The sequence below is a fragment of the Salvelinus alpinus genome, chromosome 3 (genome assembly GCF_045679555.1).
Source record: "Salvelinus alpinus chromosome 3, SLU_Salpinus.1, whole genome shotgun sequence".
NCBI lineage: Eukaryota > Metazoa > Chordata > Actinopteri > Salmoniformes > Salmonidae > Salvelinus > Salvelinus alpinus.
This window is the reverse complement of record NC_092088.1, coordinates 33,645,050-33,670,565: the sequence shown is the minus strand read 5'-3', so window position 1 is coordinate 33,670,565 and position 25,516 is coordinate 33,645,050. Positions and strand designations below refer to the sequence as shown.

General features: G+C 41.6%; 1 pseudogene; it reads right to left on the bottom strand.

The window, feature by feature from the left end:
• The window catches only part of LOC139569800 (arginyl-tRNA--protein transferase 1-like), a 146,923-nt pseudogene that overhangs the window by 8,577 nt on the left and 112,830 nt on the right, over nt 1–25,516 (bottom strand).

Genomic DNA, 25,516 nt, shown 5'->3' with positions numbered 1-25,516 from the left:
ACTGAGGATTGATTATAAAAAACATTTGAAATGTTTCTACGACCATTACGGATACTTTTTGGAATTTGTCGAACGGAACACGGCTTTTGTTTTCTCAACATAATGCGCAACCCAAATGGCGTTTTTTTGTGATAAAAGTAATATTTATCGAACAAAAAGAAGATTTGTTGTGTAACTGGGAGTCTCGTGAGTGGAAACATCCGAAGATTATCAAAGGTAAGTGATTCATTTTATTGCTTTTCTTACTTTCGTGACCAAGCTAACCAAGCTAATATAAGGCTAAGCTGTTGTAGCATTGAAAGCTACACTCACAAAAGCTTGGATTTCTTTCGCTGTAAAATATATTTTCAAAATCTGACACGATAGGTGGATTCACAACAAGCTAAGCTGTGTTTTGGTATATTTCACTTGTGATTGCATGATTATAAATATTTCTAGGAATATTTCTTAATCTGATACGTTTGGGAATTTTCATCTTCCTTTCAGGACCGGAACGAGGCTGTAGTTTTCTCAGCATCACGCGCAACCCAAATGGCGTTTTTTTGTAATAAAAGTAATATTTATCGAACAAAAAAGATTTGTTGTGTTACTGGGAGTCTCGTGAGTGGAAACATCCGAAGATTATCTAAGGTAAGCGATTCATTTTATTACTTTTATGACTTTCGTGACCATGTTAATTTGAGGCTAGCTGTTGTAGCATTGAAAGCTACACTCACAAAAGCTTGGATTTCTTTCGCTGTAAAATATATTTTCAAAATCTGACACGATAGGTGGATTAACAACAAGCTAAGCTGTGTTTTGGTATATTTCACTTGTGATTGCATGATTATAAATATTTTTTGTAATATTTATGCATTTGGCGCCCTGCAATTCTAGCGGTTGTTTAGGAAAGTGATCCCGTAAAAGGGATGCGTAGCACAGAGAAGTTAACAAGACATTTGTGGAGTGGTTGAAAAACAAGTTTTAACGACTCCAATCTAAGTGTATGTAAACTTCCAACTTCAACTGTATGTGGATACCAAAATAATTTCTAATTTCAACAGTTTTTTGGAAGAAAAAAGTGAGAGGGTGCTAATATTTTTGGCCATGACTGTATATAGTCTTGGCATGTCATGACTTTTGATAACCTGCCCACTTACTTTTCCACTTGTAGAGCATTAGTGTGATCTAGATACAGAGTCCTAACAATCCTTTAAATCCATTTACAGTCCATGATGAATATTATGAAAGGAGTGGTCGAAGAGGAAGAGGAGAAGAGAGGGTGCCAAATGGCCACTCTGGATGCTTTCTGTGTCACGCCCTGACCTTTGAGATCCTTTTTATGTCTCTATTTTGGTTGGTCAGGGCGTGAGTTGGGGTGGGCATTCTATGTTTTTGTTCTATGTTGTCTATTTCTATGTGTTTGACCGGGTGTGGTTCTCAGAGGCAGCTGTCTATCGTTGTCTCTGATGAGAACCATACTTAGGTAGCATTTTCCCACCTGTGTTTTGTGGGTAATTGTTTTCTGTTTTGTGTCTACACCAGACAGGACTGTTTAGTTTGTTCCGTTTTTGTTATTTTTTTGTTCTAGTGTTCAGTGTTATTAAAAGTCATGAACACGTACCACGCTGCACCTTGGTCCTCTCCTTCTTCCTCAGACGAACGTCGTTAAATTCTGACTTCTGTCAACATTTGTTTCTTCCACAGCTCAGCACATGTTATTCAATAATATTTCCACTGGGTCATTAGGGAGGCACTGGAATTAGCTCTTGGGCTCCCAATTTCTATTTCTTTTGCTCTCCCTCATATTTAGAGTGAGACATTGAATTCACAGTTTTGCTTCATGTTTTATTTAAACACTTGGTTTTCCTCTCAGTATTTTTTTATCTCCTCTAAAATGCTGATTTGTTGAAATGTACTACATCAACTTCAACTTTTTAAAGAAAAAAATCTGCAATATCTCACAACTTTAATATGTGCGCCTGTGGCGTCACAAGAGTAAATAAGTTATGTAACATTTTCATATTCACATTAACTCCCAAAATGAGACAATGGGGCTCATGTTTGGGATGACTGACTGAGGACACAATGCAATCAATCTATCTGTTTGTACTACATTGATATTGATTACTGCATTGTTTGGTTTACAGCTTGCAAGAAAGGCATTTCACTGTACTTGTGCCCATGACATTAAAACTGGAAACATATCTGTGCCCGTATTTAAAAAGGACCTCAAAGTAGGAGTGCTGATGTAGGATCAGTTTAGCCTTTTTAGATCATATTGAATCAGATTACAGTGGGGTTGTAAAATTAATGACAACTTTGATAAAGAAGAGCAAAAATTACTGTATAAAATAAATTATTTCCCCATTTTTTGAGCATACAATATAGCTCAGTATTTTTATTATTTATTTTGTACAGTCATTTTTGCTCATCTTTATTAAGGGTGTCAATCATTTCGGATCCCACTGTATAGGGACATGGTGGGGACTTGATCCTAGATCAGCACTTTTTTTTAAAACGGGTCCTGGCGTTGAGGACAGGATGGAGCTCTATGGCGCTGTTAGCAATATGCTATCTGGCATTGAAAAGCGGATGGAGCTCTGTTAGTGATTTTAGCGGGGACACTGTGTGACATTCCTGTGCCTGTCTATCACAGTGTTGACAGCAGAATGGAGTTATTTTGCCAGAGGAAAGCAGAGACGAGAGAGAATACTAAACAGTGGCTTTGCCCCAAATGACATCCTATTCCCTATATAGTGCCCTACTTTTGACCAGAGCCCTATCAAAAATAGTGCACCATGTAGGGAATAGGATGTCATTTTGGACTCAGTCAGCCAGTCATAAACAGAGCTGGAGGATAGAGGCAGAGGCTTTTAGCTGCCGAATTAACCTTGCCAATAACACTGAGCAGAGCTGTCACAAGAGAGAGGAGACCAGGTCTCTCTTTCTCTCTCGCTCTTCCCATCTGTCAGACAATCCAAACATCCGCTCCTCTTATAAACACGTCTCTTTCCCTTTTCCCTAATTCGCTCATTTATTCCCCCCATCCATCCATCTATCCATCCATCCATCCCTCCCTCTCTCTCTCCTCCAGGGCTCCTGCCTACTGAGCTGCTCCAAACCCCCTCGGTCCGTCCGGGCCACCGGACGTCCACTGACAGGGCCGCAGAGAGGGAAAAATGCTTCCAGGTCAGATGTCAGGGGTAAAGAGGGGAGAGTAGTGTCTCTGGAGTGAGAAGGTCAGGACGAGATGAGGGGTTCTGGGACTTTGACACTCTGGCACGCTCCTCCATGGTGCAGAGAGGATGCTGGGTAATTTGCAGGCAGCAGAATTTTTATTCATGTATCCTTTATTTATGTGACATTGAGATTAATATCTCTTTCAAGTGTGCCCTGGGCAAGAAAGCAACATACAAGATTGATTTATGGACCCAGGGTGGGTCCGTTTCATGTGGTTTCATCAACGTTGATCAGTACAATATCTATCTAAAGGGACGTTAATAAGGCAGAGAGGTGCGACAGATCCTCTCACTGAATTAAAACAGCTCTAAGCTTTAGACTCTCCCACTACTTCCATCCATCCTCTCTATCCCTCCCATGGGGATTTGGAGAGAAGAGGAAAGAAGAGGTGAGGAGGAGTGATCTCTCTCAGGATGAAGGGATAGAATGATCCACTCAGGATGAGAGCATTTGTGTTATAGCCAGACCTAGGAGTTAGTGGCATTTGTGATGAGCATAAGTAAATTGCCTCTGACAACCAGTCAGAGAGAGACAGAGAGACGAATAAGAGGGCGTGAGCCGGACACAGGAAGGTAGACACATGGAGAGAGAGGAGTGTCTGTGTGTGCGTGCATATGTGTGTGTTATTCCAGAGGGAATCTGTTATTCTGGTTGCTGTCAGACTGGGACTTGTAACAATGGAGGAGGAGAAGAAGGCCTCAGTCTCTCCTTCTCTGAAAGCGGGTTGGCAATATGTCACCAAGCTTTACTACCCAAACACATGCTTTCAATAAACAGCACAAATTAAAGCCCAGCAAGACCACAGACACTCTGCTGAGAGGGGAGAGAGAGAAGTGTGTTGGGAGAAAGGAGTGTTTGTGTGTTGGCACTGGTCTGCGGCACTTAAAGGAATACTTTGGGATTGTGTCAGTGAAGCCCTTTATCAACTTCCCCAGAGTCAGATGAACTTGTGGATACCATTTTTATGCCTCTGCGTCCAGTATGAAGGAAGTTTGAGGTAATTTTGTGAGCCAATGTTAACTAGCATTAGCACAATACTATGGTAACAGCTAGAATGCTAGCTGTTACCGTAGACTTACAGTCATTGCGCTAATGCTACTTAGCAATTCATTGCCAAAATCTCGAAGTATCCATTTAAGGGTCCCACACTCTAACAAGTGTTTATCCTGTGGAGAGGGCAATTTTCCTATGTCCCTGTCAAGCAAACAGAGGTTATGACAGTGTATGCATGCGAGTGAATAAGCTCATGTCTGTGTGTGTCTGTCGCATGCTAGTGAATATGCTAATGTATGTGTGTGTTTAACATTCTTCAAAATATATGTGTTATACATCAAAATAAAGTGTAACTTCTTGTTAATCCAGCCGCTGTGTCAGATTTCAAAAAGGCTTAACGGCGAAAGCAAACCATGTGATTATCTGAGGACAGCGCCCCGCATACAAACACATGAAAATCATATTTCAAGCAGGCAGGTGCGCCACAAAAGTCAGAAATAGCGATATAATTAAAGCCTTACCTTTGAAGATCTTCTTCTGTTGGCACTCCAAAATGTCCCAGATACATCACAAATGGTCATTTAGTTCGATAATGTCCTTCTTTATGTCCCAAAAATGTCAATTTATTTGGCGCGTTTGATTCAGAAATACACCGGTTTCAACTCGCCCAACATGCCTACAAAGTATCTAATAAGTTACCTGTAAACTTGGTCCAAACATTTCAAACAGCGTTCCTAATCCAACCTCAGGTACCCTAAAACGTAAATAATCTATAAAATTTAAGACGGAATAAACTGTTTCTAATACCGGATAAAAACAACGTGAAGCGCGCTCCAGTTCACGCGCACCAAAACAATAGAGACCACCTGGAGTGACACTTACAATGAATAGGACTACTTCTTCATTTCTCAAAATAAAAACATCGAACAATTTCTAAAGACTGTTGACATCTAGTGGAAGCCATAGGAACTGCAACCAGGTTCCTAATAATAAGGGTATCCCATAGAAAACAATTGGAAAATCCTATGACCTCGATTTTTTGGGGGGAGATGGTTTGTCCTCTGGGTTTCACCTGCCATATCAGTTCTGTTATACTCACAGACATTATTTTAACGGTTTTAGAAACGTTAGAGTTTTCTATCCAAATCTACCAATTATATGCATATCCTAGCTTCCGAGCCTGAGTAACAGGCAGTTTACTTTGGGCACGCGTTTCATCCAGAGGTGAAAATACTGCCCCCTACCCAAGAGAGGTTAAAACATGCCTGAGGTCAGGGAGAGAAAAACCCAGGTTCTCTACGGGGACTTCGGTTTGGTCCGCACTGTGAACCCGAATGAATACATACAAAAAATAAGGCCTATAGACTATGCCTCGAGTAAATTGGAGCTGAAAAAATACATTTCAGGCTATTCCATTAAAACTAGGGCTGTGACGGTAATTTAATAACTGTGTAACTGACGGTTATAGATGAAGACCATCATAAAAAGAAAATAATTCTCAAAACCATTTCAATAGGCCTAGGTTCATTTTAGGATAAAACATTTCAAATGTATTAACTTTTCATGTAGATCAACTTTACCTAATAGTGGGAGTGTTTACCAATGATTATAAGCAATTGTTTTGCTAACTTAGTCTGTGTATTAAACTTTCTACATCTCCTCTTTCTAACTGTCCTTGGATGCTCGAGCAGCTAATGTGCTAGATGCGCAGGGGTGGGGAGCGATAGGCTATGGCATTTTCAGAAAAACTATTATTTGAGGAAGCCCAAAAAATGTTTTGTGTTCTTACTTACAGCTGGAAATAACTTTTGGATATCAGGGCGGCGGTAACTCACCTGCATTACGACCAGGAATATGACTTTCACGAATTGGAGGCTGCTCTAAAACACCGCCGGTGGAGAAGAGGTAGTCGGACTGGACGTCTAGTCCGACTCAGAAGGCGCGCACACCATCCACCGCAACCGAGTATATTACTCACTATTCATTCTCCGGATAATAAAGTAGACGAGCATCTCCTTCCACAGAGAAATCAGGGTTTGGAACGTACTCTGTTTCACATAAAAATGGCTCTCTCTGGACATACTGTCCCCTCCCATGCAGCCATCTTGGTTCTCAGTACATCACGCAGACAGGAATAAAGAACTATCCGTGAAGAAAGGCGTATGTTTCATGATTAACTACTCATGGTGTGATTGTGATAACATACAGGAACGCAAGTTCTTTTGTTCACCGACCTAGAATACCTCTATCAAATGCCGACCGTATTACCTCCCAAGAAAATTCTCTTTGGTTATAGTCACAGCCATGTATATTCCCCCTCAAGCCGCTACCACGATGACCCTCCAAGAACTACACTGGACTTTATGCAAACTGAAAACCACATATCCTGAGGCCGCATTTATTGCAGTTGGTGATTTTAACAAAGCAAATTTGAGGAAAACACTACCAAAGTTTCACCAACATATTGACTGTACTACTCGCGCTGGTAAAACATTGGACTACTGCTACTCAACTTTTCGAAATGCCTACAAGGCCCTCCCCCGCCCTCCCTTCGGCAAATCTGTCATGACTCCATTTTGCTCCTCCCTTCCTATAGGCAGAAACTCAAACAGGAAGTACCCGTGCTAAGGTCTATTCAATGCCTGTCTGACCAACCGGAATCCATGCTTCAAGAATGTTTTGATCAAGTGCACTGGGATATCTTCTAATGTACTTGTCCTCTTGTTAGTTGTGCACCGGGGCCTCCCACTCCTCATTCTATTCTGGTTAGAGCCAGTTTGCACTGTTCTGTGAAGGGAGTAGTACACAGCAGTGTACCAGATCTTAAGTTTCTTGGCAATTTCTCGCATGGAATAGCCTTCATTTTTCAGAACAAGAATAGACTGACAAGTTTCAGAAAAAAGGTCTTTGTTTCTTTGTATTTTGAGCCTGTAATCGAACCAGCAAATGCTGATAATCCAGATACTCAACTAGTCTAAAGAAGGCCTGTTTTATTGCTTCTTCAGGACAACAGCTTTCAGCTGTGCAGAAGGGTTTTCTAATGATCAATTAGCCTTTTAAAATTATCAACTTGGATTAGCTAACTGTTAGGAATTTTGTTAATAAATAGTTAAAACAAATTCTAGCTTTAGATAAAACTATAACTAATTGAACTCTGCACGCCTGGTGAAAAGAGATTTGTGTTGTGGGTCATAAAATAAGCAGAAAGGGTCGTTAAACTATGGTTGAACTGACCCAACTTAGCCCTGAGGTGTTTAGATAAGGCTGTGGGTAACTTTTTAGGTCTTCCATTATCTTGAGTTGTCTGCTAAAGTGGTAATAAATTATAGTGAGCCTTCAGGATAATTGATTATATTATGTGTCATGTGTGTGTGCTGTGAAGTTGGAATTAACTTTTGAACCTGTTTTCTATTTGTCAGGACAATGAGACTTATTCTGTAACCTATGACGTCATATCTTGTATATAAGCCTGTGTTTATGATCAAATGGCAGCGTGCTCCGAGAATAAACACTATTATCTAATTTTAATAAGACTGTATCCTGTCTATTTTATGTTAATAAGTATCTTACAAATTCTTATAAATAGACAGATTGAATTTAATGAATGAGTATATTAGAGGAATTATTTAATTCCACTAAAACTAACACAACATGCCATTGGAACACAGGAGAGATGGTTGCTGATAATGGGCCTCCATACATCTATGTAGATATTCCATAAAAAAATCTGCCGTTTCCAGCTACAATAGTCATTTACAACATATAAAATATCTACACCTTATTTCTGGTTAATTTTATGTTATTTAATGGACAAAAAAATGTGCTTTTCTCTCAAAAACAAGGACATTTCTAAGTGACCCCAAACTTTTGAATGGTAGTGTATGTGGTAGGGTCTATAGACAATCACGGACTACAAAGGGAAAACCAGCCACGTCACGGACACCAACGTCTCGCTTCCGGACAAGCTAAACACCTTCTTCGACCGCTTTGAGGATAAAATCGTGCCACCAACGCGGCCCACTACCAAGGACTGTGGGTTCTCCGTCTCCGTGGCTGAGGTGAGTAAGACATTTAAGAGTGTTAACCGTCTCAAGGCTGCCGGCCCAGATGGCATCCCTAGCTGCGTCCTCAGAGCATGTGCAGACCAGCTGGCTGGAGTGTTTACAGACATATTCAGTCTCTCCCTATCCCAATCTGCTGTCCCCACTTGCTTCAAGATGTCCACCATTTTTCCTGTACCTAAGAAAGCAAAGATAACTGAACTAAATGACTATCGCCCTGTAGCACTCACATCTGTCATCATGAAGTGCTTTGAGAGGCTAGTTAAGGATCATATCACCTATACCTTACACCCTAGACCTACTTCAATTTGCTAACCGCCACAATAGATCCACAGACGATGTAATTGCCATCGCACTGCACACAGCCCTATTCCATCTGGAATACCTATGTAAGAATGCTGTTCATCTACTATAGCTCAGCATTCAACACCATAGTACCCTCCAAGCTCATCATTAAGCTCAGGGCCATGGGTCTGAACCCCGCCCTGTGCAACTGGGTCCTGGACTTCCTGACAGGCCGCCCCCAGGTGGTGAAGGTAGCAAACAACATCTCCACTTTGCTGATCCTCAACACAGGGGCCCCACAAGGGTACGTGCTCAGCCCCCTACTGTACTCCCTGTTCACCCATGACTGAGTGGCCACGCATGCCTCCAACTCAATCAACAAGTTTGCAGATGACACTACAGTGGTAGGCCTTATTACCAACAATGACGAGACAGCCTACAGGGATAAGGTGAGGGCCCTGGGAGAGTGGTGCCGGGAAAATAACTTCTCACTCAACGTCAACAAAACAAAGGAGCTGATCGTGGACTTCAGGAAACAGCAGAGGGAGCACGCCCCTATCCACAATGACGGGACCGCAGTGGAGAAGGTGGAAAGCTTTAAGTTCCCCGGCGTACACATCACTGTTGATCTGAAATGGTCCACCCACACAGACAGTGTGGTGAAGAAGGCGCAACTGCGCTCTTCAACCTCAGGAGGCTGAAGAAGTTTGGCTTGGCTCCTAAGACCCTCAGAAACTTTTACAAATGCACAAGTGAGAGCATCTTGTCGGGCTGTATCACCGCCTGGTACGGCAACTGCACCCTGCAAACGCAGGGCTCTCCAGAGGGTAGTGCAGTCTGCCCAACGCATCACCGGGGGCAATCTACCTGCCCTACAGGACAGCTACAGCACCCGATGTCACAGGAAGGCCAAAAAGATCATCAAGGACAACAACCACCCGAGCCACGGCTTGTTCACCCCGCTATCATCCAGAAGGCGAGGTCAGTACAGGTGCATGAAAGCTGGGACCGAGAGACTGAAAAACAGCTTCTATCTCAAGGCCATCACTAGCTGGCTTCCACCCGGTTACACAACCCTGCACCTTAGAGGCTGCTGCCCTATATACATGGACTTGGAATCACTGGACACTTTAATAATGGAACACTAATCACTTTAATAATGTTTACATACTGATTTACTCATCTCTTATGTGTATACTGTATTCTATTCTACTGTATGTTAGTCGATGCCACTCCGACATTACTCAATCTAAAATGTATATATTTCTTAATTCCATACTTTTAGATGTGTGTGTATTGTTGTGAATTGTTTTTACATCCTACTGCACTGTTAGATACTACTGCACTGTTGGAGCTAGGAACACAAGTATTTCGCCACACCTGCAATAACATCTGCTAAATATGTGACCAATCAAATTTTATTTGAAATAGTTGACCAGATGCAGGTAAGGCTATTGCTTCAAATCCTATTATAACAATTGGATGACTTTGGGTGTTACCAGTCAGAAAAAATGTGTTGTATTCAATTGCATGAGCCTACTTCCTTCCAATATTTCTGTCATTCAGTGATATTTATTCCCATAGTAATTTGTTATGGATCCATCTAGAAAACAGTGCATGTGGTGTGCTATGCAAAGACATGGGTGAAGTGACATGCCTCGCAAACAGCCATTAATGCATTTAAAGTCCCTAAACTCGGCAAGAGTCTATTGTCCTGCTGACAGACCATCAAGGGTGGAGGGCTTCTTATGTTTTCCAATTTATTGGAAAGGCTGCTAAACCATTTACACCTGGCCCACAGCGTTGTTGCATACTTACAGTACACTTTTACTCCATTCTCCGCCTGATTCTCTACCAATGCCACCAGATTATTATTTCTATTGTTGTTATCTATTTGGTAACATCCCACAAGTAAATGTAATAAATAAAACACCTACATTAAATAGCTCAGGTCATGAAAATTAAGCATGGAATACATTGCAAGTTTGACCTTTTTGGCCATTAGGCTACACTTTACAATAGGACTCTACTCTGACTGACCGCAGCATCTATCGGTAGTCTAAACTGTGGCACAAATTGTGATTTTTCACATATAGCCGAGCTATTAGAGTATCATTTTGTAAATTAATGGTGGTGGGAATGTTTCAGTCAGTCTCTTTCCTATTGCACTAGAGTCCTGCATCAGGCAACAACAAAGAAGTCAGCTGGCGGGTGGTCCCGATGTTGAGAGAGAACTTGGGTAAATAAAATGGCGCAATTACACTTGACATGTGGACTGACGATTTTCGAAAAATAGGATACTTGTGCCTTACAGCTCATTACATAAACAAATAGTGTATGTTATCCACAACGGAGTGGGACAGTGCAGCTCAAAACTGCAGATAACATAAGACCAGATATTGTGAAATAATACTTGTGGATCTTGTTGATTTCCTCTATCGCTTCAAAAGGACTACTGTCCACCTGGTAATTGTGTGGTTCCAAAGGATAAAGATGGATGTGTGGTTCCAGAGAGAAGCCAGCGGCAAGCCTGCGACCAGGCACGGTGGATGACATACTTTTCCTGCACAGCAATTTGAAGAAATCCAGTGATGGACTAGTTATTGTTTTAGTATATTTATTTGTTGTCTAATATTAGAAGGGTCTTTAAAGCGATTTGAGTTGTCAATGTGCCACATCGCATTGTGCCCAAAAAATATATCTGTTCTTAATTCAAGGCATGGTTTCTTTTTAGCCAAATGTTGAATAGACATGCAGACACATTCATGAATACAGGAAAATTGGAATAATAGCCTACTGTCTGTAGTCATAAATACAATTATGCTAAGTAAATCGATACTGTTTTGTTGGATAACGGATTGGCTCTTGGAACTCATTAAGAGGCGGCTTCTATCTTCAATATAATAATTAATTCAGAAGGTTAAACGCATAGGTCTTAGTCCTGCAGTAAATTAAATCAGATTACCAGGTTAATTATGGCTGCAATCCCGGTAACGGGATCGATATGACAACAGCCAGTGAAAGTGCAGTGCGCCAAATTCAAACAACAGGCATCTCATAATTAAAATTCCTGAAACATACATGTGTCTTATACCATTTTAAAGGTAATCTTGTTGTTAATCCCACCAAAGTGTCCGATTCCAAATAGGATTTTCAGTGAAAGCACCACAAACGATTATGTTAGGTCACTGCCAAATCACAGACAAACACAGTCATTTTTCCAGCCAAAGATAGGATTCACAAAATGCACAAATAGAGATAAAATGAATCACTAACCTTTGATGATCTTCATCAGATGACACTCATAGGACTCCATGTTACACAATACATGTATGTTTTGTTTGATAAAGTTCATATTTATATCAAAAAATCTGAGTTTACATTGGCGTGTTACGTTCACTAGTTCCAAAAACATCCAGTGATTTTGCATAGCCACATCGATTCAACAGAAATACTCATCATAAATGTAGATGATAATACAAGTTATACACATGGAATTATAGATATACCTCTCCTTAATGCAACCACTGTGTCAGATTTCAAAAAACTTTACGGAAAAAGCAAACCATGCAATAATCTGAGACGACGCTCAGAACAATAGTCAAATTAGCCGCCATGTTGGAGTCAACAGAAACCAGAAATTACATGATAAATATTCCCTTACCTTTGATGATCTTCATCAGAATGCACTCCCAGGAATCCCAGGTCCACAATAAATGCTTGATTTGTTCGATAATGTCCGTTATTTATGTCCAATTAGCTACTTTTGTTAGCGCGTTTGGTAAACAATTCCAAAGTCACGAAGCGCGTTCCCTAAAAGCTGACGAAATGTCCAAAAGTTCAGTAACAGTCAGTAGAAACATGTCAAACGATGTATTGAATCAATCTTTAGAATGTTTTTAACATAAATCTTGAATAACGTTCCAACCAGAGAATTACATTGACTTCAGATGACTGACGGAACAGAGCTCCCTCTCAAACCTGACTAATTCCTGTCTCATTCGGCCCCCCTTCACAGTAGAGGCATCAGACAAAGTTCTACAGACTGTTGACATCTAGTGGAAGCCGTAGGAAGTCATTCTCATTCATATCTCTCATTCATATCTTGCTGTGATTTCAATGGGATCTTGGTTGAAAATCGACCAGCCTCAGAATTTCCACTTCCTGTTTGGATTTTTTCTCAGGTTTTTGCCTGCCATATGAGTTCTGTTATACTCACAGACATAATTCAAACAGTTTTAGAAACTTCAGAGTGTTTTCTATCCAATACTAATAATAATATGCATATATTAGCAACTATGACTGAGGAGCAGGCTGTTTACTCTGGGCACATCTGTGCACCTTTCATCCAAGCTACTCAATACTGCCCCTGCAGCCACAAGAAGTACATTTTTCATTAGGTTATAATAATCCATACCTTCTTGGAATTTTATAAAGTCCAAAAGTTATGGATGGATTTAGAAATTTGTCTTTCAGAAGTATTACAATGGAAATTAACTTTTAATCCGTCTGTCTGCATATTTCAAGACATGGCATACAGTGAGGGAAAAAAGTATTTGATCCCCTGCTGATTTTGTAAGTTTGCCCACTGACAAAGATATTATCAGTCTATAATTTTAATGGTAGGTTTATTTGAACAGTGAGAGACAGAATAACAACAAAAATATCCAGAAAAATGCATGTCAAAAACGTTATAAATTGATTTGCATTTTAATGAGGGAAATAAGTATTTGACCCCTTCTCAATCAAAAAGATTTCTGGCTCCCAGGTGTCTTTCATACAGGTAACAAACGGAGATTAGGAGCACACTCTTAAAGGGAGTGCTCCTAATCTCAGTTTCTTACCTGTATAAAAGATACCTGTCCACAGAAGCAATCAATCAATCAGATTCCAAACTCTCCACCATGGCCAAGACCAAAGAGCTCTCCAAGGATGTCAGGGACAAGATTGTAGACCTACACAAGGCTGGAATGGGCTACAAGACCATCGCCAAGCAGCTTGGTGAGAAGGTGACAACAGTTTCTGTGATTATTCACAAATGGAAGAAACACAAAAGACCTGTCAATCTCCCTCAGCCTGGGGCTCCATGCAAGATCTCACCTCGTGAAGTTGCAATGATCATGAGAACGGTGAGGAATCAGCCCAGAACTACACAGGAGGATCTTGTCAATGATCTCAAGGCAGCTGGGACCATAGTCATCAAGAAAACAATTGGTAACACACTATGCCGTGAAGGACTGAAATCCTGCAGCGCCCGCAAGGTCCCCCTGCTCAAGAAAGCACATATACATGCCCGTCTGAAGTTTGCCAATGAACATCTGAATGATTCAGAGGACAACTGGGTGAACGTGTTGTGGTCAGATGAGACCAAAATGGAGTTCTTTGGCATCAACCCAACTTGCCGTGTTTGGAGGAGGAGGAATGCTGCCTATGACCCCAAGAAACCATCCCCACCGTCAAACATGGAGGTGGAAACATTATGCTTTGGGGGTGTTTTTCTGCTAAAGGGACAGGACAACTTCACCGCATCAAAGGGACGATGGACGGGGCCATGTACCGTCAAATCTTGGGTGAAAACCTCCTTCCCTCAGCCAGGGTATTGAAAATGGGTCGTGGATGGGTATTCCAGCATGACAATGACCCAAAACACACGGCCAAGGCAACAAAGGAGTGGCTCAAGAAGAAGCACATTAAGGTCCTGGAGTGGCCTAGCCAGTATCCAGACCTTAATCCCATAGAAAATCTGTGGAGGGAGCTGAAGGTTCGAGTTGCCAAACGTCAGCCTCAAAACCTTAATGACTTAAAGAAGATCTGCAAAGAGGAGTGGGACAAAATCCCTCCTGAGATGTGTGCAAACCTGGTGGCCAACTACAAGAAACGTCTGACCTCTGATTGCCAACAAGGGTTTTGCCACCAAGTACTAAGTCATGTTTTGCAGAGGGGTCAAATACTTATTTCCCTCATTAAAATGCAAATCAATTCATAACATTTTTGACATGCGTTTTTCTGGATTTTTTTGTTGATATTCTGTCTCTCACTGTTCAAATAAACCTACCATAAAAATTATAGACTGATCATTTCTTTGTCAGTGGGCAAACGTACAAAATCAGCAGGGGATCAAATACTTTTTTCCCTCACTGTATAAGGGTGATGTGAGATGGGTTGGACGATACTGTTCTCGTCAATCATCTTGAAAAAACATATACTTAAACTGAAAATTAACCAATGTCAACCTTTAAATACTTAATTATCCAAATGTTGAAAGTGCGTGTGGGCGACAGAGAGAAACAAAATGGTGCAGTTTGATGCCATGTGGCAGAGAGTGATGCAGGCGCTGGAGATGGGGTGTGAGCAGGTGAGTCTGGGCAGATGTGTTGTACTTGTTGTTTGTATGTGTATGTTTTGTATTGTCTAAAAAGATTGAATAAAATCTTACAAATTAATTAAATAAGGAAAAATGACAAGCTTGCAATCCGCATCTGATTATTCATTATGCATAGGATTTTTTTATTTACTTCGTATACATTCTTCATTGTTACCACAATGTCACAAATAATTGAACACACACAACATCAGCAGATTAACTTGGTCGAAACATTTCTTTATTAAAGACAATCAGAAAGAATGTTGGTACTTATTTATTTTGATCCAAAGCCACAAATGAGTGAGTCACTCAGCTTTAGGCTGACAAATATAGCTTTCTGCTGCAAAATAGACTACTAAATAGGCCAAGCGTAAACAAATATATTAAATTGCCTAAATAAACTAGTACATTTCATAAATAAATGAAGTAGCTCAGGTCTTGAAAATATGGGCAACCTTTTTCCCCTCCCTATCCTCGCTGGACTCTCCTTCAGTTTCTTCACATTAGCAAATAAGGACTCGGTGTTTTAGAAACTCACATTATATAGAGGGGCTATCACTCATTCACACTTTGGTAAATAAAGAAAAATGTGTTATTTATAATTATTTCTGTCTGTTTTTAGAAGGAGAGAAACCAAAAGCCCACTGTGCCTATTTTTAAAACTTCAGTCCACATGTCAAGTGTAATTGTGCCATTGTATTTACCTAAGTTCTCTCTCAACTCCGGGACCACCCGCCAGCAAATAATTGTTTTGCCTGATGTAGGACTCTAGTGCCAAGACTCTTGGACTAAAACATTCGTACCTCCATTAATTTACAAAAAGATAGTCAATTTAAGCCACAGTTCAGACTACCGATAGATCAGCATTCTAACTCCCCCTTTTGATAGTGTGGTGCAATGACAGAATGATGCAATTTACCACAATCTGTCACCGTCTACCACAAATGGTTGCGGCATAAATTAAAAACTTTTAATGGAGGTACACTGTACAGTCGTGGCCAAAAGTTTTGAGAATGACATACATTTTCACAAAGTCTGCTGCCTCAGTTTGTATGATGGCAATTTGCATATACTCCAGAATGTTATGAAGAGTGATCAGATGAATTGCAATTAATTGCGAAGTCCCTCTTTGGGACCCTCAAATTCCCTCAAATTAATAGGCCCACAGCGTCGTCACAGATCCCACACACCCCAGCCACAAGCTGTTCACTCCCTTACAGTCAGGCAGACAGTATCAGAGCATGAGGTCTGACATCAACAGGCTCAGAGAGTTCAACAGGCTCAGAGTTTCTATCTACAAGCCATCAGACTGCTGAACATTTGAACTGGATTGACAACCTGCTCTGATTCTCCACACCTGACTCACGCACACAGGCATACAAACATCCACACACACACATCATAACTGCTGCAACCAGACACTTATGATTGCACAATTTAAACACTTGCCCACAAAGTCTCTCCCCTCTCTCAAAACACGTGTACATATTGGATTGGCATTATTTCTTATTGTTGCATTGTAGAGAAGGAACATGCAAGTAAACTTTTCTTTTGAAGGTGTACACCATGTGTATCCCATACATATGACTAATAAAACTTGAAACACTATAATGAAGGGGTTAATGGTAATGTGGCTCTGGTGAAACAAGCCATAGGCTTTGTCTGTCTATAAGAGTTATAATATAGGCTACTAAAAATGTCAAGTGATATTTACATACTGGCATTTGGACGATTGGCACTTGACAGTGCAGCAGACATCATTAACCCATGGGTTATGGTTGATGGGCAACCTCCATTAAAAGTGCTCTTCAGTCCAGGACTAGGTTCAATCGGTGTCTGGGAAACTCTACAAGGTAGTGAGAGCAGTGCTCCTCCAAGGCTCAACTGGTAGAGTAAAGCACGTCTCTTCTGTGGGGATAACTCACACATTGACAGGCAGCCAATTAGGACTACCCACCTTGGCCACAAACCCTTCCCAGCATGTCGTGTTCCTAGGCTGGTCACTATGGTGGCACGGAGCAGGCTGACCACATGACCGCCTGCTGTATTTCTGTAAAGAAAGTACAGTTACAGCCACATAGCTAGCTAGTCTAGTAGGGCTGAAATACCAACCCCAAGAGTGCAGGCAGAGGTAGGGGCAGTTTTTCCGTAGCCGTTCCCCAGGGCCTGTGATGCTCTACCTCTCTGCACGCACTAGACCCAACCATGACCTCACTTTTGACAGAATAACAGAGCACTGTCAGTCTCTGCGAATCTCTCTCCCTCACTTTTCATGTCTCTCTACCTCCCTCACTCTCACTTCTCATCTCCCTCTCTCCACCTCCCTCCCTCTCTCACTCCCACTCTTATGACACCAACACTCCTTTCTCTCTACCTACCTCACTTCTCCTCTCACTCTTTCACTGCCTCCCTGCTCACTCTCCTGTGTCCCTTTCCCACATTTCACCTCCCTCTCACCACCAAATCACCTACCCTGCTCTCTCGAGAGAGTAGACCTTTCCCTTTTTAAACTAATGGTCCTATGCACTGCTGACAGTGTCTCTTCCATTACCCCCTCCATACACACATCCACTGTTCACACACAAATACGGAAACGCATACACTTACATACCCACGGGGAATGCCCCTGCATGCACTCACACACACAGAAACACACACACTGTACACACACACACACTGTACACACACAATGTACGTACACACACACACACACACACACACACACACACACACACACACACACACACACACACACACACACACACACACACACACACACACGCACACGCACACGCACACACACACACCTCTGCCTGCCAAGACCAACGCTACCACTTGCCCCTACTTACCGTCCCCCCTCTCTGAAGCACCCCAGCAAAGAAATTTGACAAACAGTACACTGTTCGCTTTCTTTTCATATTCGGGTAAGATGAAAAATGAAGGCATGGCAATGTTGAAAAAGCCCTGCGCTTTTAAAATGGCTGTGTTCCTGTGGAATTGCGCATGTTTTGAGCTCCACCATTAGGTAAAAGATATGAGTTATTTTTCGTAAAAAATAAGGGAGGGTTGTCAAACTTTTATATTTTTGCTTTGGGGAGGGTTATGTTTTTTTATTGGACACAGGGTTTACATTCACTCTTTTGCAGGTTTTACTACAGTATATAATTTCATCCATCCTAGCCAAATTTCCTCATCTGCTTGCATGCGCCTGCACTACACAGTGCAATCGGTATTCAGACCCCTTGACTTTTTCCACATTTTGTTACGTTACAGCCATAACCTAAAATGTAAAAAAAATCTGCAATCTACACACAATACCCTCTAATTACAAAGCGAAAAGTGGTTATAATTCTTTTGCAAATGTATTCAAAATAAAAAACAGAAACACCTTATTTACAAAAGTATAGATTCCATTTCATATGAGACTCAAAATTGAGCATCCTATTCCCATTGATCATCCTTGAGATGTTTCTACAACTTGATTGGAGTCCACCTGTGGTAAATTCAATTGATTGGACATGATTTGGAATTGCACACACCTGTCTATATAAGGTCCCACAGTTGACAGTACATGTCAGAGCAAAAACCAAACCACGAGGTCGAAGGAATTGTCTGTAGTGCTCCGAGACAAGATTGTGTCGAGGCACAGATCTGGGGAAGGGTACCAACACATTTCTGCAGCATTGAAGGTCCCCAAGAACACAGTGGCCTCCATCATTCTTAAATTGAAGAAGTTTGGAACCACCAACTTGAGCAATCGAGGGAGAAGGGTCTCTATGGAGACAGGAGAATCTTCTAGAAGGACAGCCATCTCTGCAGCACTCGACCAATCTGGACTTTATGGTAGAGTTGCCAGACGGAAGCCACTCCTCAGTAAAAGGCACATGACAGCCTGCTTGGAGTTTGCCAAATGGCACCTAAACAAGATTGTCTGGTCTGATGAAACCAAGATTAAACTCTTTGGTCTGAATGCCAAGTATCCCGTCTGGAGGAAACCTGGCACCATCCCTATATTGGTCACATACACAAGCATGGTGGTGGCAGTATCGTGCTGTGGGGATGTTTTTTAGAGGCAGGGACTGGGAGACTAGTAAGGATTGAGGCAAAGATGAACGGAACAAAGTACAGAGAGATCCTTGATGAAAACCTGCCCCAGAGCACTCAGGACCTCAGACTGGGGCGAAGGTTAACCTTCCAACATGACAACAACCATAAGCACACAGCCAAGACCAGGCAGGAGTGGCTTCGGGACAAATGTGAATGTCCTTGAGTGGCTCAGCCAGAGCCCGGACTTGAACCCAATCGAACATCTCTGGAGAGACCTGAAAATAGCTGTGTAGCAACACTCCCCATCCAACCTGATAGAGCTTGAGAGGATCTGCAGGGAAGAATGGGAGAAACTCCCCAAATACAGGTGTGGCAAGCTTGTAGCGTCATACCCAAGAAGACTCGAGGCTGTAATTGCTACCAAAGGTGATTCAACAAAGTAGAGTAAAGGGTCTGAATGCTTATGTAAAACATTTCTTACAACCTGTTTTTGCTTTGTTATGATGGAGTATTGTGTGTAGAATGATGAGTAAAAAAAAAAAGATTTAATCAATTTTAGAATAAAATTAATTGTGTGCTCTGTATTTAGTTTAAGATAGGTCATAAGTAATTATGATGTAAAATAAATAACATTAGCCTATTTCTATAATTTGTTGGGTATAGTAAGCACTTGATTTTGTTGGTAATTGCTGCAATATAGCCTGTTAAACTTTTGAGAAGGTTTAAACCAGTTCTCGCAACTGTTTTGTTTCATTCTGTTGAGCGATTTGCTTTGGCCAAATTAAGTTCCAACTGTAATGCTGTGATTGCCACAATATACTGTACAATGAACAAAAAATATAAACGCAACATGAAAAGTATTGATCCCATGTTTCATGAGCTGAAATAAAAAATCCCTGAAATTTACCATTTGCATATTTTCCAGCTTTTTTCTCTCAAATTTTGTGAATGAATTTGTTTACATCCCTGTTAGTGAGCATTTCTCCTTTGTCAAGATAATCCAACCACCTGACAGTTGCAGCATATCAAGAAGCTGATTACAGCTCAGTACACAGGTGCACCTTGTGCTAGGGACAATAAAAGTCCACTCTAAAATGTGCAGTGGTCACACAATGCCACAGATGTCTCAAGTTTTGAGGGAGCGTAAATTTAGCATACTGACTATAGGAATGTCCACTAGAGCTGTTGCCAGAGATTTGAATGTTCATTTGTCTACAATAAGCCGCCTCCAATGTCGTTTTAGAGAAATTGGCAGTACGTCCAACCGGCCTCACAATCGCAGACCACATGTAACCACGCCAGCCCAGGACCTGCACATCCGACTTCTTCAACAGCGGAATTGTCTGAGACCAGCCACCCAGACAGCTGATGAAACTGTGGGTTTGCACAACCAAAGAATTTCTGCACAAACTGTCGGAAACAGTCTCGGAAGTTAATCTGCATGCTTGTCGTCCTCACTAGGGTCTTGACCTGACTGCAGTTCGGCATCGTAAACGACTTCAGTGGAAAAGTGCTCACCTTCAATGGCCACTGGCACACTGGAGAAATGTGCTCTTCACGAACTAATCAAAGTTTCAACCATACCAGGCAGATGGCATTCTGTGGGCGAGCGGTTTTCTGATGTCAACATTGTGAACAGTGCCCTATAGTGGCATTGGAGTTATGGTATGGTCAGGAACAAGCTACAAACACAATTGCATTTTATCGATGGCAATTTGAATGCACAGAGATACCGTGGCGAGATCCTGCATTGTCATGCCATTCATCCGCAACCATCACCTCATGTTTCAGCATGATAATGCATAGCTTCATGTTACAATGATCTTTACACAATTCCTGGAAGCTGAAAATGTTCCAGTTCTTCCATGGCCTGCTTACTAACCAGACATAACACCCATTGAGCACGTTGGGGATGCTCTGGATAACTTGTATGACAGAGTGTTCCAGTTTCCGCCAATATCCAGCAACTTCACACAGCCATTGAAGAGGAGTGGGACAACATTCCACGATCAATAGCCTGATCAACTCTATGCGAAGGAGATGTGTCGAGCTGTAAAAGGCAAATGGTGGTCCACCAGATACTGACTGGTTTTCTGATCCACCCCCCAACTCTTTTTTTAAAGGTATCTGTGACTATCAGATGCATATCTGTATTCCCAGTCGTGAAATCCATAGATTAGGGCCTAATGATTGCATTTCAATTGACCGATTTCCTTATATGAACTGTAACTCAGAAATACATTTTTTATTGTTGCAAATATATAAATATACATACACACACACAGTACCAGTGATAAGAATGGTGCCAAAGGAGATGGCTGCTGTTTTACGATCCCGTAACCAATTGTGCATGTTTTTTTAACATTATTTGTAACTTATTTTGTACATAATGTTTCTGACACTGTGTCTCATGATTGAAAAGAGCTTCTAGATATAAGGACAGAGATTACACACCCCGTACTGGAGGAATACTTTTTCTTCAACGACTCGGACGGGAAGGATTTACTTCAGACGCCCGATCAGGCCGCCATCCTTGTCATTCGCAGGAGAAGGAGACGGAGGTATCGGGGATGAAGGTCCGGGTGCCTTGTTAGTATCCGACGCCGAGAGGGTAATCTACTTTTACCATCGGTCCTATTAGCCAACGTACAATCAATCGATAATAAAATAGATGAACTACGATCACGAAAATCCTACCAACGGGACATTAACTTCTCTGGGATATGTGGGACGGTAGCGTCCCACTTGGCCAAAAGCCAGAAAAAATGTAGCGTGCCAAATTCAAATATATTACTATAAAAATTATCTTTCATGAAATCACACATGAAAGACACCAAATTAAAGCTACACATGTTGTGAATCCAGCCAACATGTCTGATTTCAAAAAGGATTTACGGCGAAAGCACACCAAATGATTATGTTAGCTCAGTACATAGCCACAGAAAAACACCGCCATTTTCCCAGCAAAAGATAGTAGTCACAAAAAGCAGAAATAGAGAAAATTAATCACTAACCTTTGATGATCTTCATCAGATGACACTCATAGGACATCATGTTACACAATACATTTATGTTTTGTTCGATAATGTGCATATTTATATCCACAAATCTCGGTTTACATTGGCGCCATGTTCAGAAATGCCTCCAAAATATCCGGAGAAATTGCAGAGAGCCATGTCAAATAACAGAAATACTCATCATAAACTTTGATGAAAGATACATGTTTTACATAGAATTAAAGATACACTTGTTCTTAATGCAACCGCTGTGTCAGATTTAAAAAAAACTTTACATAAAAAGCACACCATGCAATAATGTGAGACGGCGCTCAAAAATAACAAAATTTCTCCGCCATGTTGGAGTCAACAGAAATACGAAATTACATCATAAATATTCCTTTACCTTTGATGATCTTCATCAGAATGCACTCCCAGGAATCCTAGTTCCACAATAAATCGTTGTTTTGTTCGATAATGTCCATTACTTATGTCAAAGTAGCTACTTTTGCAAGCATGTTTAGTGCACATGTCCAAATGCTCGCGCAGATGCAGGCGAACTCTGACGACAAACTTCAAAAAGTTATATAACAGGTCGAATAAACTGGTCAAACTAAGTAGAGAATCAATCTTCAGGATGTTGTTATCATAACTATCCAATAACGTTCCAACCGGAGAATTCCTTTGTGTCTCTAGAAGTTATGGAAAGCAAGACGATATCGTTTGGAACGCGCGTGACCAGGAACTGGCATTCTGCCAGACCAATGACGGAAACACCTCCCATCCGGCCCCACATCACACTAGAGGCTTCATTCCACGTTCTACAGACTGTTGACATCTAGTGGAAGGCGTAGGAAGTGCAAACATATCCATATCTTACAGGGAATTGAATAGGCGATGAGTTGAATATTGACCAGTCTCAGAATTCTCACTTCCTGTTTGGATTTTTTCTCTCAGGTTTTTGCCTGCCATATGAGTTATGTTATACTCACAGACATCATTCAAACAGTTTTAGAAACGTCAGTGTATTTTCTATCCAATATTAATAATTTGCATATATTAGCATCTGGGACAGAGTAGGAGGCAGTTCACTATGGGCACGCAATTCATCCAAATGTGAAAATCCTTCATTTGGCAAATCTGACCATAATTCTATCCTCCTGATTCCTGCTTACGAGCAAAAACTAAAGCAGGAAGCACAAGTGACTCGGTCAATAAGAAAGTGGTCAGATGAAGGACTATTTTGCTAGCACAGACTGGAATATGTTCCGGGATTCTTCCGATGGCATTGAGGAGTACACCACATCAGTCACTGGCTTCATCAATAAGTGCATTGATGACGTCGTCCCCACAGTGACCGTACTGTACCTACATACCCAACCAGAAGCCATGGATTACAGGCAACATCTGCACTGAGCTGAAGGGTAGAGCTGCCGCTTTCATGGAGCGGGACTCTAACCCGGAAGCTTACATGAAATCCCGCTATGCCCTCCGAAGAACCATCAAACAAGACAAAGCGTCAATACAAAGTGTCAGAACTAAGATTGAATCGTACTACACCGGCTCCGACGTTAGTCGGATGTGGCAGGGCTTGCAAACTATTACAGACCACAAAGGGAAGCACAACAGCAAGCTGCCCAGTGACACGAGCTTACCAGACGAGCTAAATTACTTCTATAATCGCGTCGAGGCAAGTAACACTGAAGCATGCATGAGAGGATCAGGTGTCCCGGACGACTGTGATCACGCTGATGTGAGTAAGATATTTAAAACAGGTCAACATTCACAAGGCCACAGGGCCAGACAGATTACCAGGACATGTACTCCGAGCATGCGCTGACCAACTGGCAAGTGTCTTCACTGACATTTTCAACCTGTCCCTGACTGAGTCTGTAATACCAACATGTTTCAAGCAGACCACCATAGTCCCTGTGCAAAAGAACACTAAGGTAACCTGCCTAAATGACTACCAACACGTAGCACTCACGTCTGTAGCCATGAAGTGCTTTGAAAGGCTGGTCATGGCTCATATCAACACCATTATCCCAGAAACCCTAGGCCTACTTACCGCCCCAACAGATCCACAGATGATGCAATCTCTATTGCACTCCACACTGCCCACCTCGACAAAAGGAACACCTATTTGAGAATGCTATTCATCAAAGCTCATCAGTAAGCTAAGGACTGGGACTAAACACCTCCCTCTGCAACTGGATCCTAGACTTCCTGACAGGCCGCCCCAGGTGGTAAGGGTAGGTAACAATACACCCGCCACGCTGATCCTCAACATGGGGCCCCTCAGGGGTGCGTGCTCAATCTCCTCCTTTACTCCCTGTTCACTTATGACTGCATGGCCAGGCACGACTCCAACACCATCATCAAGTTTGCCGATGACACAACAGTGGTACAACGATGAGACAGCCTATAGGGAGGAGGTCAGAGACCTGGCCGTGTGGTTTGGCATGGGTCCTTTGAGGATCTCCTCAATGTTCTATAGCTGCACCAGAGAGAATCTTGACTGGTTGCATCACTGCCTGGTATGGCAACTGCTTGGCCTCCGACCGCAAGGCACTACAGAGGGTGCTCTCTGCTACCGCACGGCAAGCAGTACCGGAGCGAAGGCTTCTTAACATCTTCTACCCCCTAGACATAAGACTCCTGAACAGCTAACCAAAAGGCTACCCAGACCTCTCTTTCGTGCTGCTGCTACTCTCTGTTTATTATCTATGCATAGTCACTTTAACTCTACCTAAATGTACATATTACCTCAATTACCTTGATTAACCGGTACCCCCGCACATTGACTCTGTACCGGTACCCCCTGTATATAGCCTCGCTATTGTTATTTTACTGCTGCTGTTTAATTATTTGTCACTAATTTTACATTTTTTACCTAACACTTTTTCTATTTGTTTTTTTTACTTCTTAATTAAAGCATTGTTTGTTAAGGGCTTGTAAGTAAGCATTTCACTGTAAGGTGAAATACCTGTTGTATTCTGCGCATGTGGCAAATGAAATTTGATTGGATTTACAAGTCAAAAGTTTGGACACACCTACTGATTCAAAGGTTGTCTTTATTTGACCATTTTCTACATTGTAGAATAATAGCGAAGACATCAAAATTAAATAACACATATGTAATCATGTAGTAACCAAAAAAAAGTCAAAATATATTTTAGATTCTTCAAAATAGTCACCCCTTGCCTTGATGACAGTTTTGCACACTTGGCATTCTCTCAACCAGCTTCATGAGGTAGTCACATGGAATGCATTTCAATTAACAGGTGTACCTTGTTAAAAGTTCATTTGCTTGAGCCAATCAGTTGTTTAGTGACAAGATAGGGGCATTATACAGAAGATAGCCCTATTAGGTAAAAGACCAAGTCCATATTATGGCAAGAACAGCTCAAAAAAGCAAAGAGAAACGACAGTCCATCATTACTTTAAGACACGAAGGTCAGTCAATCTGGAAAATTTCAAGAACTTTGAAGGTTTCTTCGAGAACAGTCGCAAAAATCATCAAAAGCTCTATGATGAAACTGGCTCTT